This window comes from Olea europaea, chromosome 18, assembly GCF_002742605.1.
Source record: "Olea europaea var. sylvestris chromosome 18, O_europaea_v1, whole genome shotgun sequence".
NCBI lineage: Eukaryota > Viridiplantae > Streptophyta > Magnoliopsida > Lamiales > Oleaceae > Olea > Olea europaea.
This window is the reverse complement of record NC_036254.1, coordinates 25,380,612-25,386,239: the sequence shown is the minus strand read 5'-3', so window position 1 is coordinate 25,386,239 and position 5,628 is coordinate 25,380,612.

The window sequence follows — 5,628 nt, the reverse complement described above, 5'->3', positions numbered from 1 at the left end:
TTTAATTTAAAATCGTTATGTTACTATAATTTACATTTTTATTAAAAAAATCAATATTTTATAGGGTAACAACGTATGAACATAATGAATATTATCTATTACCATTACGTAACAAACACATGTAATTATATTACAATACCCGTATAAAACAACTTCACACTTCTGCATGTCAACACATCACCACGTTAAAATACGAGTAATAAATCATGTTACTCATCTCAACTCACTCTACACCATTATCTGCCACCATCAAAGAACTACGGATGGGATTGGTGTTTGGAGGCAGTGGTAAGAGAGAAGAGATCTCACTATTGTCTTCCGATGCAAGTGGAGGTGGTCGAAGATGGTGGTGGACGGTGAATAAACCGCCTTTTGAACTAGAATTTGAATTTTCAACTTTAACGGATATATATACACACACACACACAAACCAAGGACAGGCACTAATGAACATGGGCCGCTGTTTACATGTAAAGGTGTTAGATTTTGGGCTTAATGATTTCTATTTCATTATCCAGCGCCTCTGCTTAATATTCGGCCCACAATTTGGACAGTGGACAGCCATCGTTGAACAGTATGAAGCCCATAATCCTACGCAACATACCTTCACAAAAATAAATAAATAAATAAAATAAAATAAAATTTGCTTCAACCTCGCAAAATTAACGAATAGAGATGTGTCCATCGTTACAATCAAACCATTAATGCCTCCTATCCAACCCCGATGGTTAAGAAAGTCAAAAAGAAAGAAAGAATAAAGATTTCTTTCTTGTTCACATATACAAAATTGAGCGAAAAAATTAATGTGTTGAGAGTTGAAGACGGTTATGTTGAATTTTTATGAAATTTAAACTTTATGAAACTTAATGAATTGCCAAAATCTTCATGTTAAATCATCAAGAAAATTATTATTAAATGTGCAACATACCGTAATTCATTTGGAATAATTCTTAGATTCCAAATCTTGAAATTTGAACTGCAATCCCTTTATGTTTAGCTTCTTCAACCCTATAATCCTTGAATTTCGGAAAAATATTTCTAGTATATATATTTCATGCATACTTTAGAAGTAAAGTATCATCTTTAACAATCCGATACTTATGTTCTGATTCAAAGTTCCCACTGTTCTCCTTTTTCATAGTTGAAGCTGAAGTTTGATGATATTTGAGAATGAAATCGTGAATGGAAGTTTGAGAAGTAACAAAGCTATTAAAAAATTAAGTTGACACTCACTATGGTTGGTAGAATTCATACCAGCCAAAATAATCCACGATTACGAATTGCAATCCAACACTGCCATTTTACTTTCTAAAGAATACTTCACAATTATCTCCTCCTATTTTTTTTCCTCAAAATCCTCAAATTTATACCTAGTGAATGAAAATTTCTATCTCTCTCTTGAAATTTGACTTCTTGAAATTGCATAAAAAATTGTTACATAAATCTCCTCTTGTAATAATGCACAACCAAACTGTATGTAATGAGAATGATGATTCATCCTGAAAAATGAAGCAAATGGCATATATGCTGTGCAACTATGACAACACCACCAAAATATCGATTCGACATACAAGACCTTGTGTCCACCCAAAAGAAATTGATTGATCAAACATCTCCATTGTATTGCATCATACAATTACGGATTTTCTGCTTGTTTCTTTTGAAAATATGTGAAGACAGGTTGCACATCACCAACTTTTATCTTGTTATGTATTATACACGTCAAGTGGTTATAAAAATCTCCCCCATCAAAATCAATTTTAACACCACCAATAATTGAGACAACTCTGATCAAATGCCCAATTGTCAAAGCTGGAGCAATCCAAACGATAAGGAAATCGGGATATTACTACATACAATCAAGGAGATAAGCCATGTGATGAATGATGAATCTATAATTATCAAACAATAATTTAGTTGATTTTTTTTTTTTTTTTTTGTTTAAGTATAAGATAATGAAATGCAAAAAACATAACCTGTATTCTTGGCGTACATGAACTCCAAACCAGCAACCACCAATGTTTCAAAATTATAATATGGGCGGTGGGAGATAATGATTGATTACAAAACTAATTACACCATCTAATTTAGTATGTTACGTCACGTTACCTGGTACTTAAGAGATTAATTGTGTGTGTGTATTTCAATCATTTTATTTCTTTATTATATTTTGTACTTGATTTTCCAGTATATTTTAACTATATTCATAATAATAAAGAATCAAGGGAAAAATCTTCGTAAATAATGTAAAATTGATCAAGCAAAAATATATATAAGGTTAAAACGTCAAGTATTGTACATTGTTGAGAGCTTGCAGATAGAAGTAAAGGTAGACAAATGGATGCATTGAGAATTAATTTAAGATTAATTTATTGTCAATCTCTCCTTTATTTAAATTGCATGAAATGGACAAAATATTATTCTGAGTAATATTGGTAGGTTAGGTTAATATATAGATGAGCACAAGTGATGTTTAATCCCGAATTGGTTTTGCTTAATAATAATAATAATAATAATAATAATAATAATAAATCATTTTTTTATTTTTTATTATTTTTTAATAAAAATTGATGAAATGCTTGATTGAATATCAATTTTACATTAATTTATAATATATTAAATATTACATTAAATGAGAATAATTTTTAGATGATTTTAACTTTACTACAATTCAATTATTTCAATAATACCTTACTTTTTCTTTTTTAATATATAATAATAAATACCTTACATAAATTTCGTGTTATTAATCCTCAATTTATTAGCATTCACATTAATTTAGACTCAATGAATCTTGAGTTGATGAATCTTAATCTACATGAATATGGAGTTAATAATAATGAATTTATTTCTATTCATGTTTCTAGAAATTTTAATAGGTGTTTAAATTCATATATTAAAAATTTTAATTAGTAGCATTTCATTATCATAAAAAATTTGAATTATAGAAGTTGAATTTTAAGAGTGCAATTTTCTTCTCTTAAATTTCTATCATAAATTTTATTTTATTTTATTGTATTAACCTAAAAAAAATGCGCCAACAAAATCTTTGCATTCTCCCGTCCACGTAAACGTTACATGCACACTAAAGCACCCTGTTAGGAGGCAAAAGTCGTTGGTCGCGATCGTGAAAAGAGTTAGATGATCGTTTGCACTCTGACGAATAAGTCAATGGACAAATGAAAGAAAAAAGAGAGTGCAAGAGATGAAAGAGAGGGGGTTTGATTAGGGATAGAATGAACATACCTTAATTTCTTATATGAATCACGTATATATACCGAAATGAAAATGGGCCAAGTAATGATAATGGGTCGAGTCCAAGCTCCCACGACAAAGTTACTTAGTTTAATAGGCCTAATCTAATGAACAGTTGATACCACATCAGTATATTTGAAACTCTCCATTACGCGCATACCACGTAATTTATGGATATAACAATAGTCCCAAAAGACTGAGTTGTACATTCATGTGTGGGTCAGATTACAAAATATAAGCTATCAACTAAGCGAGATCTTATAGATTGTCTCAGAAATATAATTAACTCTAATAAACAAGGATATGTACGGGTTGAAATTTGAAATATAAGCTATCAAGCAGGCAAGGTCTTATAGATTGCTTTAGAAAATATAAGGAGCTACGATAAACGAAGACATGTGTAGGTTGGATTTCGAATATAAGCTATCAAGTAGGTGAGGTTTTACAAATTGTCTCGAAAGATAGATACTACATATAATTTGTCCAAATTTCTACACGCCTCTTTTATAATATGGACTAAATCAACTTGTAATACAATATAATATATCCACTGCACATGTACAAAATAAATTTGGGGTCTATTTGTCCCTCCAAATAATGACAATAAAAAGAAATAGTGATAGTCAAAATTTCTCAAAAATATAATGTGCAGAAGGTCTGTCATGCGTTATAGTCAATCATATGCTTGCACAGCTCAGTGTAATAATTTTGCTAATATGAAGCAAGTAACATGTGGATAATGTAGATAATGTGACATCCGAACTGGCAATAACGAAGATACTGACATTCTAATAGTAACAATATAATGATACTAAAATATCAATTTATTGAACCAAAAAAATGTGCAATTAGAATCCCTGCCTCCTCACTTCCACGTAGACATTGTCACCTACACACTGGAACACCCCATTAGGAGGCAAAGATTGTCGGTCGAGAAAATGATTCGACGACTGTTTGCACTCCGATGTCAAGTCAACGCCTGGACGAAAGAAAAGAGAGTGCAAGAGATGGGAGGAAATAGAGGTCTAGCTAAGATTAGAATGAACATATCTTTATTGTGAAATGAATCATATATATATAGTGAAATGAAAATTGGCCAAGTGATTATAAGAGGTTGAGTCCAAGCCCAAGACAAAGTTACTTAATTTAATAGGCACAATCCAATGAACAGTTAATGCCACTTTAGCATAAATTGGACCCTGTCCATCACGTGCAAGCCACGGAATTTATTAATATAACAAATTCGTTTGAGACTCATCAAATTCTCTTAATAAATTGATAACAAATATTATTTTTAAAGCACATAAAATATTTCAAAATAATGTACAATGCACGCTTGACTCTAAATAGTTTCAAAAAATTAAGAGTAATTCTATCCATCCACTTTGGTGCTTAACACCAGTTTAAGTGACAATTAGATGGTATTAAATGATAGATTCATTTAATAATAATGTTATTCATAGTGAAAACTATCAACTGTCATCAACAGTCACCCAACGTAGCATACACATGACAGTTTGTTATTTAATACATAAGATAATAAAGAAACTACCATATTAATTAATCAAATAGTAAACTGTCATGTGTATGCCACCTAGGGCAACAACTAATAATCTACACTATAAATAGTATTACTCTTCACTTAAATATAAGTCAAATGATTCATTTAATTGAACTTATTAAGTGTAGCCACCTAAATTGGTGTCCAATAACATTATTCTAAAAGTAACTCACTTTAAATTAATTTTTTATTAATTATTTTAGTTAAATAAATATAAACGTCCGTTTGGCATGATTTTTTACTTTAGTTTTTGCTTCATACGAAAAAAGTATTTGGAGGAAGTTCTCTTAATTTTCAAAATGTGCTTTGAGAGAAAGCCACATTGAACCAACTTTTCCATACTATATAAAAAGGAGAATGTGAGGGCACTGTAGAAAGTAACAGTGTCTTAATCCATCTTACTGCAATTTTTTTAGTTTTTTTGTTTTCAATTGGGGGTTAAAAACGACGCCGTTTGCTTGATATATATTTTATTTTATTGTACACTACCTCTAAATTTACTGTAACACGCAATTTCCATTCCTCCCCCACTCCAATATAGATATATACAGTAGAGATATAAGAAAAATATCACTTTTATATAAATAAAAAAAAAAGATAGACATAATATGCAATAGAATTTTTTTTACAACATATTACTTGTAAGTAAAAAATTTGAAGAGAAAAGAATTAAAGAAAATTTTAAATTGAAAAAAAAAATTATAACGTAAAACTACACAATAAAAAAAAAAAAATGTCTCCATGCACGTAGACAGTTCTCCATGCCTCCAATTTTTTTTTTTTTTTTTTATATTATAAGTAATTGTTCTTTT